At 40.1% G+C, this 13,816-nt stretch overlaps 1 protein-coding gene across 6 annotated transcripts in view; it reads left to right on the top strand.

Annotated features, from left to right (window-relative positions):
* Positions 1–4,369: 4,369 nt before the first annotated feature.
* LOC131684827 (uncharacterized) overlaps positions 4,370–13,816 on the top strand; it is a 107,352-nt gene continuing 97,905 nt past the window's right edge. Inside the window, exons 1-2 of one of the 6 annotated variants that reach the window (XM_058968019.1) lie at positions 4,370–4,422; positions 5,033–5,367. The gene's annotated coding sequence lies outside the window, so the exon portion shown is untranslated. The other 5 variants (XM_058968020.1, XM_058968018.1, XM_058968021.1 and 2 more) reach the window with 5 other exon arrangements.

Genomic DNA, 13,816 nt, shown 5'->3' with positions numbered 1-13,816 from the left:
AAGGACTTTAGAGAACCGCTAAGTGTGCGGTATTAGTATGGTCCTATGATAGTATCATGCATCTTGCATTTCACTAAACACAAACGAGTGGATCATTGTAGCACTAAGTTCCCGATGTGTCAAGTGCTCAGAAAAAACATAGAAGGACTCGTGAATCCACGTAATATATGTACGTATGTACATATTGCGTCTGGAGAATCGGAAGCGTTCTCTTAAAAGATACTATAAGCACTATTTTGCAGTAATACTAAAGACTAACTAAATACAAAATACACGATAAACCGTTATGCTATCTCGGCCTAGGAAGAGTTCGGCTCTGATAATCTCCTTGTGAGGACATCTGTAACTGCTCCTAAAAACTATTGAATACTTCACGGTGACATCACAAATGAACTGAGTGTTCATTTTTGACAGTTCGCTTGTACTATTTTCATAAACATAAAATTCTTTATGATTTGCTTCGAACGAATCTAGTCGTATACAAATTTTTCCAAGTCCATGTAAACAGTACAATCGAACTGTCAAGAAAAGTGAGGTTAACTGTTTCAGTGAAGAACCTAATAAGCTGATGACAGTTCTTGCATAGGCTGAAATTTTCCTCTTGAGAGACCGTCATATATAACAGTTCGAGATAGCGCTGACATAAAGCCGAAGCAAACAGCCTCTGGTCTTAGAAATTTGAGATCAAACAAGGAGCGAAGTTTTCAGCGCCCCCCTATGGTTGGCGCCCTTGGCATGGGCCAACCGCACGCTACGGGTCTGATGGCGTCATTCTAGAAACCCGTAGGTTTCATATGATCCCAGCATAAGTAGAGTCGAACAGAAGTTTGGATTTTGGGGGCGATCTGTATTTAGAAAGAAACAATCGGAACAAGGGTACGCCATGTAGTTTCGAAAATCAGTGTTTCACTCAACTCGATTCAAAATCCAGATTTTGTCATACCTTTGTTTACAGGTCTGCTGTGATCATTCACCGTTTTAGTTCACGGAAAACTACACTCAAAAAAATTTAAACATTATGCCTATTGATTTTACACATATATTTTTGCAATTAGCGGAGGCAGATAGACATTATTTGCTGGCAAATAAACCTAATGTGTGTATTTATAAGACTTAATAATCTTACATTCACATTTCATAACTGTAAGGCACATAAAATCCGATTCTATAACAATACGCACATATAACTTATGTGTGCGCATACCTAGTTTATAAAGTTGACAAATAGAAGGTATGTGTGCGCGTAATAACATTAGCTTTTCTTTTTCATATGGATTTTAAGTGGTTTGAAGCTAATAGAATTAATGTTTGGATTTTTTTCAGTGTATGAATTAATTTATGTCATTGTTATGAATCTAAATTTGTTTTTGTATAATAACTTGAATCTAAAATCTGTGCCTTTTTCAAAAATCTGTGCAATACACTGAAAATCTGTGTAACTCAGATTAATCTATGCAACTGGCATCCCTGATCGCAATAAAACGCACGCGTACGTCTACTAATTTTGTTGTTGTTCATTTTCCGTCGGCCTCAGTCCGCGCTGAGTGCCAATCACCGACGCCAGAGAGGTGACTCCAGCATTTGAACCCTAGACATCGGTCCATCAACACATGAACCATGACCAATGGCTTTACTTCCCTTCCGAAGGAAGACGTGACAACAGATTTATCATCTCAGAAAATATCAGCGAACTCGGCTTGGATTGAGCCCAGACCCACAGGGGTGAGTGGCGGTCACGCATACCACTCAACCACCGGCGCCGTCAACGTCTACTAATTGTTCGTAATTTTTTCTCTTTTTATTTTTCTACACATATTCCGCCCAGTGATCCCAGAGTGTAACATTATTTCTAGAAACAATACTCACGACTTCGCTTTAGAGAGGACAAATCCCCCGGATGTTGTTTGACAAACAGCCCCCTTTAAGCTGCAGGACCAGAATTACCCGGAAAATATGTTTAGATTATTTACAAGCTTACACCACTATTTAGTGTCTACGATGGAAGCGACGGAGTCGGATTACAACACCCACTCCCACTTGATGAAACTGTAAACAAAATCGTCGAACTGCCAGTACAGGTTCTTGTTAAAACTAGACAACAGATGTAGTGCGGATCGCTGTATACCAGGTATGCAATTGCGGTGTAAAACGGATTGGTAATTGCAACGACAGGTAATTTAGGCGATCCCTTTAACAGGAGAATCACATGTCTTGCAATTAAATCTCATGGGTAATTTCATTTTTCCCGTAGAAATGAAATTACCCATGAGATAAATTTACTTTAAAACTTTATGGGAATTTCACGAAGTTCGTGGTGATTCCGATCTCGCAATTCGGACAACAAATCATTAAAGGTAATCTTTGATCTCATGCGATTAGTTCGCAAACCAGCACAACACTGCAGGGTAAAGAGACTAGAATAACAAAGAGACGCCATGTTCCGTTTGGAATTCCGAATCAGCTGTAAACTGCTTATAGCTGTTCTAATTGGCAGGAGACTAATTTGGTGAACTATCTCTGTGGAAATCGGAGTAAAATATACAAATAAAACACGATAAATACTGAAAATTCACAAGTATTTTCTGTCATTTTTATTGAATACTAACTAGTACCCATCGCGCGTTGCTGCGATTTTCAATGAGATAAATCTAAATCTATTTACACTCTTAGTTCAATAGCTACCAGGAGCCCCGAGTGGACTTCCGAAGAAAGTTGTAGTTATATCGAAAGATAAACTTTGCAAACATCCAGGCCAATGAATCTCACTTTCAGGTTTGTTGACCTACCAACGCGTCTCCATCAGCGTTAACCGTTGACCCATTTTCTGATTCGAACCAGTACCGGTCTTTCCATATAAACCTACGCACAGTCGCCTCTGTCATTCAGTTCCTTATTAGCTGGCAACATTTATCTCACACTTTCGGTTCGGTTCGGTTCAAAGACGACCCACGCACGTCAACCGCGAACAACTGTTTGCAGCTAGCTGTCATCCGTCCGAATGGTGGAATAAATAATTCAGACGGCCAATTTTTAAATCGATGCCGGCAGTCACTTTCCGGATGATTGACTCCCACCGGCGTTGAACAATATTAGTTGTGTTGGGCTTGCAATAGATATTGACGCAGCGAATTATCCAGCATTCTATGGAAACGGTGCATATTTTCATACTCGCTCGATCAAATTCGTTCAAACGAAACCAACCTTGCGGTTGGGTTCTAATTTTTGTCGCAAAAGAACATCGACCTACTAAAAGAAAAACCATTCAAGTAGAAACAGTTACTCGATCCAATTCGCACTTCTTATCTCAGTGCGATTTTTGCATTGCTGATGAAGCTAATTTGAATGAAATGCTCTATCGGCAGTGGGTAGTGGGAAGATCGTGCCAATCGACGTTGACAAACACCACGAGTTCAAGTTTGCAGTTTAAATGCTTGTATTTGGAGTCCAACGCAGTCAAAGAATAACAGGAACGTGAAACATGCGAAAACATGGAAACATAACACCGAGCTGCTAAACAAAAGCTGAAACTGGTTGTTGAATAACGTAAGGAAAACAAACACGATCTGGGGTGTGCGAGGTGGTCCGGCGGATTTAGATGGCTATGTTTGCTTCGACAACGAGATTACTGACGATATGTATAGGTTATTGGGTTCGATGTGTGTAGGTGTCTTCGGAAATGCGATCCGAACCCTTCCAGAAGGATTTTTTTCTTTTTCTTTTGATCATTTCGTTCTATGTGCAATTATTCTAATTATCATTTCGGATAGGGTTGGCCTGTAAACAGAAAGGCGCCAAAAATCAAAACCGAGAGAGCAACAGTCTACTGCGCTTAACTGAATCAAACGCCACCTTGGAATCCACTTGCAAATTTTACGTTCGCAATGTATACAAATCAAGTCAAGGACAACTCGACTAAAGTGAACTCCTTAATTAAATCTATCAGTCGAAATTACGTTCATTGTTGTAACGCACTCAAAATGTGAGCGTCGTTTTGTTAATTACGCGTGATCAATTTGAAATAGCACGTTCAATTATAAAATTGAAGGACTCTCAATCCGATCACACAATTTTCGATGATCTCTATTCACGTCATTAACATTTTTTCAAAATTAGTTTTCCTCATTTAAATTGGACCCACTCCATCCACCAGGGCACCCAACATACTTGCCTTCAGCCAACATAAACCGAGCTAATCCGACTCCAAAGTGATCCTCCTGTCCGATTCGTCGATCCCAATCCAGCACTAAGTATTGGTGATCACAAGCACTCGGGTCGGCCGCTTCGCTTTGCCCATGTGAATGTGCATCTTCGGGCTCGATCGCTAAGCCTGCGACCCACCACCGGCGCCGACTCTAGCCACTCGTCAGTAGATCTCCAACGTTCGTTGCGATCAGTTCGGTCGGGTTTTGTGCGCGTGCGATTGTGAGTTGCTTTGGTGTGTTTTGTGCCGTTTGGTTCGGTGGTTTTGGGGGGAGGTTGGTCTTCCTGGTGGGTTTCTCTTCCGCGGGGTTGCGGTGTGTTGTGCTACAGATAGACGACGACCCCTAAGGGCCTGCTCTGACTATCCCGGGACCGTTTCGCGGGAACTGGTTTTTGCGCGACTGAACTTTTGCGTGTATGTGTGAGTTTGTCTGGTCGACACGGATATGAGATTCCTCGGAGAAAGCCACTTGCTCGAAGAGGGATTAATATTGTAAAAATTTTAATGTTATTTTTTGGCGTTTCCTTTTAACCGATTTGTTATTCTGTGTATGTAACCCTCGGTCGATCGTTTGATGGCTATACAACTCTCCACAGTGAATATCCAATCACGTTCGCGGCATTAATTAAAACAAGCTGATAGTAGAGTAGAGTGAAAAAGTGATGGAATTTATGGAATGAAATTATCCTGCGTCTTGGGGTGTGTTGTGCAAAAATATATGAAACGAATACGAACCAAGGGGCGCAGCTCAGTAGTGCGGAAACGGAAAATGGAAGCTCGAAAAAAATGTTAGATGCGAAAAATTGTTTTTTTTTTAATTTTTATTTCCAGTTCGGAATAACGCAGTTTTAGAGTGGTTGCTAACTGCAACAGTAAGGAGTGTATGATTTGTATGGTATTTGCATTGAAATAACAGTTAAAAGGTTTTATCGAAGGTCGGGTAGCAAAACGTAAACTCTCGTGAATAATTGCCAGGTTGAGGGCAGCTAAATAACAGTGTTTTACCCGTAGTGAATTTCTGATAGCGAAAAAGCCGGAAACGTCGGATTCTGAGCAAAGTTTTGGAATTGAAGCGTTTTCACTGGAACGCAATCTATTCGGTGACACGTACTGGACTATACCAGCAATAACCGACGAAGGATTACGGTGCATTGCTAACTTAGAAGGTAAGTTCTGGAGTGATTCGGTGCTTTGTGAGATTTTCTTCTATTTTAGCTAATGCAACTAGGGTTTGCAGCAGCACGTACATACTAAACACAATACTGAATTTAACATTTTGACAGATGCTTTTCAAGTCTATGTCTTGGTATTCCTAAATATTGTACAGCGTCGGCGAAAACAATTTAAATGAAAAGTTCGAGATTTGATTCGTCATTTGCCATCCCATGAGACATCTGATTTTTTTGGTTATGAACATTCTCGGGTGGATTCGACACCAAATTAAATCATCGATCCGGTCTACCATCAAACGAATATGATAAACGATAGACGCCATTTCAATCCTCTCTTCGAAATGATCAAACGAGTTTAAATAAATCCCTCAAAGATAGCAAACCAATCCTCAGAGAAAATCTTACTCAACTGAATGTTTCAAACCCTTCTTAGGGATCATTCATAAATGCCGTAGCATTTTTGGAGTGATTTTCAACATCCCCTCCCCTATCGTAGCATTTCGTCACAAACCTCTAAATACCCCCTGGTAATTACGTAGTTTGACATTAACCCTTCCCCCTTGTCCTCGCAAAAATTAAAAAAAATGAAAAACGATGTTAGTCAACCCCCATTCCCCTTTAAAAAAGCTACGTAGCATGACATGACCCCCTACCCACCTGTCGTCACATATCACAAAACATAAAACTCCCCCTCCTCCATATAAAGTTACGTCCTTTATGGATGGTCCCTTATCCGGTATATAGAGACTTCCAAAAATTCATAAACCTGGCAATGAAATCAGGGGTGCTAGGTGCCCCAAGCCACGGATAAACATCGATTTTCCATGCTATCAATATGTTATTTTCAGTTTGTTAGGAAACAAGACTTGAAATTTCAATCCGCACTCGCAACATATATTTTTCTTCGAGGACCCACAGCAACGACTTCACGGCCCCCTAGGAGTCCGCGGATCCCAGGATGAGAATAACTGTTCTACAAATGATGTCACTGTTTTAGAGCTTATATGAAACTCACACGCCTTTGCATAGAAGAAACTTATTTCACATTCCGGGGTGTCTTCTATATACAAACTAAGGGTGCTCCAATGGGTAACCCGCTCTCTCCTTTTCTTTGTGGCAAATATACATGCAAACGAAAAACTACCTAAAATTGAGTACTTTTGACTCAATCTCGGGGTATCGTGCAGGAAGGTAAAATTAGGTAAACCGTGTTGAAGGTAGTTTCCATTTAACAACGGCAAAAATCATAGCCTTGAGGTCAATTCACTTAAATTTAAGTTGAATTTACCTAATTTTGAGTATACCCCCAAACAACTCAAAAGTATCTTACTGCACGGAAGACCTCAACTGAGTCGAATCTCTCGTTTTGTTTTTGACAACACTAATAAGTGCGAAAGCGACGCACAACTGAAAAGTATCCAAATTTAAGTTAAAAGAACTCATTCTGTGGGTTGTTTTATGTTTGCGTGTAGATGAATGTTTGAAGGAAACGGGTGTTTGAAGGAAACAGGAATGTTTGAAGGAAACCCTGAGCCGTAGCGTGCGGTCGGCCAAGGGGGGGCTGAAATTTTGGTCTGCTTTATAAAAAAAGTGAGGTTAAGTCATAAAATAAGCTAGGACAGGAGTATCATTCCCAGGTAAACATAAAATTATTGTTCGAAAGTCGAACTGAAAAAGAAAGCCAAAGTACACAGCAAAAAGGCACTTAACTGAGACTCTACCGAAGGCGCCAGAAAACTACGCTACGGTCATGTTAGTCCAGAATAAACAAAGACCAAGACCAAGACTTCAAATTTCAACAAAAATAGTGAAAATTGTTAGAAAATTGTTTTCGCTCGTTTTCTCAGTTTCATAGAAACAAGGGGAACGGAAATTTGGTCATGGGCAGTAAGCCAGGCCACTTTTTTAAGGCTGTGGCAAAGATCGTAGAGTACGCTAGATTAATGATGATCGACAAAATAACCCCATATCGTTCCGTGAAAACTGAAGTCTCCTCGATGCCAGGAGGAGTTCGGCAATATCCTAAAGTTGTCGGTTCCCAACTTACACACTCAATTCAGTTCGGTAATTTCCGCACAGCTGAACAGTCAGCAAGATTTTTCAACTGATAGTTCAGCAAAGTGGCTCCAATTTACTGATTTTCAGCGATATAGGGTTACTGTGCCCTAATTCATCTTAGCTCCTGTATTCATCCCACCCATTTGAATACATTAGTTAGAGCAGTATTTGCTATCTCTATTCAACGCGTTCAGTCAAATGGTGGGATGAATAGGCGTGCGTTGTACTCGACTTTTTGTATAGCTCAAATGCGAGTATTTTACATTTTTCAACCCAGATTTTTTATGTTACTGCTTCTTAGAAACTAAGCAAGGCTGCTGATACCTATTTAAGCGCAATCCAACCACTGTAAGCCGAGTTACAAATAAAATAGTGTGACATCCTTACTAATGAGATGAATAAGGGTTCGTCTACCCTACTTTCCGAGTTCCAGCAAAACAAACGACACTTTTACTGAGATCTCGGTAAAAGCATTGTTAGCTGAGTGTTCGGCTGTGCAAAACTCGGTAAAAAGCTGGGATTCGGTAGAACAAAATTAAGTGTGTAGGTCCATCCAATCCCGCACTCTCTCGTTGAAACATCTTACAAGGTTTTCGGTGTTCCTGGAAGCGTGGAAAGTCCTTATTTCTTCTTAAAAGTTTTACCTTTGCTAGCTGCTGTTTGCTTCGGATTTGTATCAGAGCTTCCTCTTGCTGTTTTTTTGACGACCTCTCAAGAAAGAAAAAAAAGTTATTGCTGCAAAAACCCATTCGCTGGCAATTAGTACGTGCATGCATGACGCGCGGCACAAACAACCGTACATGCAAACGATCCTTATCGTAGAAGACGCAAAGCATACTCGCTAAAGGTCACCCGACACTAGTTTGAAGGGACACACCGTTTTGACCCATCGGGTGCGATTGCCATTCAAAATCTTCGCTCACTGAAGCAAGGGGTCTTTGAAACAGCTAATCCTGTCCTTCAGCAGATCCATGTATGCCAAGTTCGAATCGATAACAACGCCATCGATCTCAACTTTGTGAGCGGGTATGTAAAGCATTAGTTCTTCATAAAAATCCTGTCGCCAATAGCGTCATTTGGTTGCTTTAGACAAAATATTACAATTCTGAGCTTATCTAAGTGAACTTTCAAGATATCTGGCACAGCAGAATATTTCTGCGTCTCACGGAATATTAGAATACTTAGCGAACTATCTTTGATCCGATCCGGATACAGTCGAACCAAGTTCACTGTGTTTGATTTCAAATGGAAACTCGGAGTCTTTTCATGACGAATCTTGTTCGACATTCATTTTGGGATCATTTGAGTCATTCCAGGAGTTCATTTATGCGCGGGCCTAGAATCAGACTCAAAGTGAAAACTGTAGAATATGAAGGAAGAGACAGAAATCATGGGGAAAATAATTTGAAAGACAGGTCTGAATAAAAGAATAATGTGATCATCTGTCTGCATCTTATTTTCATAGAAACTGGAACGAAGAATATGTGAAAAACTTAATCAGCAATAGATCACAAAAGCATCTTTGGTGCACTTACTTGTTGAAAAAGCTGGGTGGGTGCTAATGATATGCACCCTGAACATCCACCAGCCAGTTCCTTTCTGAACATGGATTTTCGTTTTTTTTTAATTTGTTTGTTTGATTGCGTTTGCGTTAGATTAAAAGGGGGGCGTCTGGTGTAGTGGGCAAAAAAATCGTCTTCTTCTGTATCTGCTTAATTGAGTCTCTAGAATAGTCTCCTGCAATCTCGGTGGCCACGCTGAACTTCTTTCAAACAGCCATGCATTCTTGGCGCGTATTTGCTATAACACACGCAGATTTCAATCTATCGGCAACAATTTTCGAAAAACTGACCGTGATAAAAATACAGTGGAAACAATACACTCTAAACTACTTCTACCCAAATTTTCAAGAGTAAATTCTCAATTGGTTATTTACTGCTGCATTTTTTCCGTGATGCGATTTGATGTGGGACACCCTTTAATAGCGTTTTTCTCGAAACAGCGTGCGCGAAAATGCACGATATATGTAGCCTATCGGTAAACCACAGAAAACTAAAGAATTTTTTTTCTTCCTATTATTTTGAAGGAAAGTAAACGAATTTTACAGTAAAACATGAGATTTTTCGGTTTTCATGATGCCATTTCCCGAAACTCGATTCTTTTTCTTCTTTTTTGGTCCATCGAGGTAGTCTAAGCTTTACAAATCCTATTGAATTTACTGTGTTAGACAATGTTATCGTGCGCGCCGCGGCGCTCCTCGACGTGGAAATGGTTGAACGTCTAAATACTCTTGGAACGCTCGTATGTGTGGCTCTGCGTGACTGAAAATATTTTTTTTGTGCACAATGAATGTATAAAAAGGTCTTAACAGACCCATTCCATCCTTGCCTTCAGAATCGCAAAACAAAATTACTCTCGGTTTGAGCACTTTACACCAGACGCTATCCTTAAAGGTGCCAAATTCTTTGAAGAGACACCTTCTGTCCTTTACAACGAAGCATTAGTTTCTCCTGGCACTGTCATCCACATGATTCCCGCCGCATTTCCCACAACGAAGGCTGTGTGTCCCAGTTGTTTGCAATTAGTACAATTTATGATCCGCGGTACAAAAGTCGAACAGGTAGACGAACCTTGCCAAAGAGGAGGAAGTTGAGTAGAGCTGACAAGGAGAAGGTCGCCCGATAGGAGGCTGAGACTGATACTGCATGCAAACGTTTGCATTCCAATATCTTAAGGTTGGACAGAGAAAGGGTAAAAATCGAAAACGAAAAAAGCAGTTTTTTTCCACACCGTATGTCAGATCTTCATAAAAATCACTCAGCAGTACTGTAACAACATTCTACATACGCTGATTGATTTTTATGAAGATCTGACATACGGTGTGGAAAAAAAACTGGTTTTTTCGTTTGCGAATTTTGCGCATTCTCTGTCCAACCTTAACTGGCTGAAGCATTGGTTCTTTAAAATAGACAACCGCACGTGTTATAAGATCCGCGCAATTCAAACTCGAATCAGAGACGACCCCGCAGACTTCAATCCGATTAGTTGGTACATATATTCTTTATTCCTTCTTACACACTAAGCCAGCCAAAAGTTGTTCGGTAATTTCTTTTGACGACTACCACAGTAAAATGATATTTTTACGGAGCTGTCAGCAAATTATTTAAAACATTGCGGTAAAGTTTTCATTTTTTAACGATTTTCAGTAATCTTTCGAATAATTTGCTGAAACCCGCAATATTTTTCACTGAATTTATCAGCACTTCTGTTTTTTCGGTACATAAACATTATCCAGTAAAAAGCTGACTGATTGTTCGGCAAAATTATACCAACATTACCGAACCTCGTCAAAAACTTACAAAACAGGTACAGCAAATCATCTGTCAAGTCGCCATTTTCAGAGGAAACGACTGACTGACCAGTATTTTTTGACGTTTGGATAGAACGGATTGCGGAGAGTTCGGTAACCGAATTGTCTTACTGAATTGATTACCGAACGGTTTGCTGTTCAAAAACCCAGTAAAATTTTACTGTACCCAGTAAATCAAATGAAGTGTGTAAAGGCCCGTAGCCAGCTCAGAATGTGTGACACTAGTCAAAAAATTTAAATTTGAACAGAGTTCTGGAAAATGGTACCACTCGTGTCGATCCTTGCTCTTCTCATGACACCTTCCAAAGTGATACTGAACAGTAGACAAGAGAGCCCAACACTTTGCCGTAGCCCCGTATCTGAGTTTCAGAAGGACTCGAGAGAGCCCCTGATATTTGGATGTAACACATCATTCGAGCCTGTATTCGTTCACTATACGCCATTGCTGATATCGATCGATAGTATCATAGGCGGCTCTGAAATCTATAAACCAGCGGTTCTCAACTTTTTTCGTACCATGGACCTCTTACAAATTAACCTGGGAAACAGCGGACCTCCTCGGTTAATCATCGATTTTGTATGTTATCAATATATTATTTTCAATCTGTTAGGAAGCAAGACTTGAAACTTCAATATCAACTCGGAAAATATATATTTCGTTTGAGAGTCACTGCTATAAACAGGTGACACGTTGTATTCACGATATTTTTGTAGGAAGTGTCGAATCGCGAATATTCGGTCCATAGTAGGGTTCCTAGTATCGGCTGTTTTTGGTGCGAACCGGTTCCCCGGTACCGTACCCTTCAGTACCGGCAAAATACTGGTACTGGAATGTTCTTATCAAAAAAAAAAAAAATAAATAAAAAAATAAGAGCGACAAAATATGTTAAATTATGTACGTTTGGTAAGCTTTTATATGCTTCAGTTTACATACTAATCTCGTCCAGAGTAGAAGCAAAAAAAAAATACTCTTGTCAATAAACCAAGCAATCAATATTTTCTGATTTGTTGCTTATCCACTGCACAGGCAGTACAGCATCGTTCCTTCTGCTGAGCAGTGACATCAGATAAGCATAGAAGTGAAACGTGCCTCTGCTACCAGAATTACTATTACGACTGACTTTAAACAAATTCGTATTGGACCAAATGTGCGCTTGGTCGAACAGCTCCTAACGGTGATAATGGCGATAGTCCTGGCGGAAGTGGCTACATCGTGAGTGTAATGCGGTACTGTCAACTTCGATTTGCACCGCGCACTAACTTGGAGTTAGAAATCATATCGAAATAAAGAAAATTTGGAGCCATCAGTTGGATTAACTTTTTCCCACATATTTTCAACAGTTTATGTTGGACGGCGCCGGTGGTTGAGTGGTAAGCGTGACCGCCACTCACTCCAGTTGGCCTGGGTTCAATTCCAGCCGAGGTAGTTGAGATTTTTCTGAGGTGAAAAAATCTGTGGTCACGTCTTCCTTCGGAAGGGAAGTAAAGCTGTTGGTCCCCGGTCCATGAAATTGGTGGATCGATATCTAGTCCAAGTAGTGGAATCACCTCTCTGGTGTCGGTAAAGAAGAAGTATATCCAACTTCTATACTCTACTAACAAAAATATCCTCCTCCCGTGATACTTGTGGAGTGCACAGTAGTATATACGGCCTCTAGCAAAAAGCAAGTATCGGCTTAACCATTCCTTCCCTTTCCTTCCGCGATCTACGTTCGGGCCTGGCCGACGCCGGTATTGATCAGAAACACTTTAGGATTACCAGGAGTTGCACATTGAAAGATGTTTCGCTAATCCCAAGCATAATTATCTACTGACTCCCTGTGCAACTTCAGCTAGTCCCGATCGATAACGGAGTAGCAGCCAGGGGTGGTCGCACAAGCTCAAGCTCATATTTTCAACATTTTATGTTGTGAGAATGCAGATGACGAAACATATTCCGTCTTACCTCTTTAGGATGGAACTCACATATAATCAAACAACGCTAATCACAAACTCGAGTTAGATCCCCGTGCCCAATTCGGAACGAGAGTAAGCATAATCATAAGAGATTGCCAGTGGGTGCTACTCCGTTATTGACCAGGACCAATCAGGCCCGTAGCCAGGAGTTTATTTCGGGAGGGGCTTAAAAAATTATTGTATAAATCTTTTTTATTTCGATTATACAGGTTTTAACCTTATGGTTATTCGCCTCTTTTTGAGTTAGAAAATTTCTTTAGAAAAATTTCTAACCCTACATGTGCGGGATTGATGAACGAACCGTGATGAGCTGCGTAAAAGGTAATCAATTTACCAACTACGCTTTACCCGCCCCTGCATAAAGCTTTTAGTTCTAATTACTTCATATTGTCACTAGAAACTAAACGAAATTTTGAAAAGTTCTTAATGAAAACAAAGCCAAATCTAAGACAATCCATGTTCTTCGTCACAAGAAAGGCTATAGTACATCAACGAATTATTGATGTTTAATTTGATTTTTATTATTTATTTTTATTTACAAGTTACAATTTACTCTCGTTGCAACAATGGATATTCTAGAGTTCTCAGTATTTATGCGCTAACCGAATATGACAATCCTTGACGGTGCTGGAAAACGCAAGGTGTTCTAAGCTACACGTTTCAAAGGTGTAGATGACGCTAAATCGAAATGAGTAGAAAAATATCCATAAAATGTTCGATCGAAGAGAATGTCGAAATTTGCACAAAATCTTCTGATTTAGCAAACGAATTGTAGATGGTTCAACTTCTATTTTCTTGATCTGGCGTCCTGTAACTATTACCAGTTCTAATGCATCATGCTAACATAATTTTTTGGCATACCCCAGTTAGGAAGGAGGATCTTTGGTGATCAATAGGATCAAAATATATGGGTCATTCCACGTCTGATTTACAATCAAAATTTGAATTCCTTCCAATTTTTTTTCTTGCATTCATTAGTTAAAGTAATTGACACGTATTTTTTATTTTGGCTGAATATGATTTTTTTTTAAGTTATTAGTTTTTGAACTTTTGAAGTTT

The sequence above is a fragment of the Topomyia yanbarensis genome, chromosome 2, assembly GCF_030247195.1.
Source record: "Topomyia yanbarensis strain Yona2022 chromosome 2, ASM3024719v1, whole genome shotgun sequence".
NCBI lineage: Eukaryota > Metazoa > Arthropoda > Insecta > Diptera > Culicidae > Topomyia > Topomyia yanbarensis.
The sequence above is the reverse complement of the archived record's forward strand: the minus strand, read 5'-3'. Positions and strand labels throughout refer to the sequence as shown.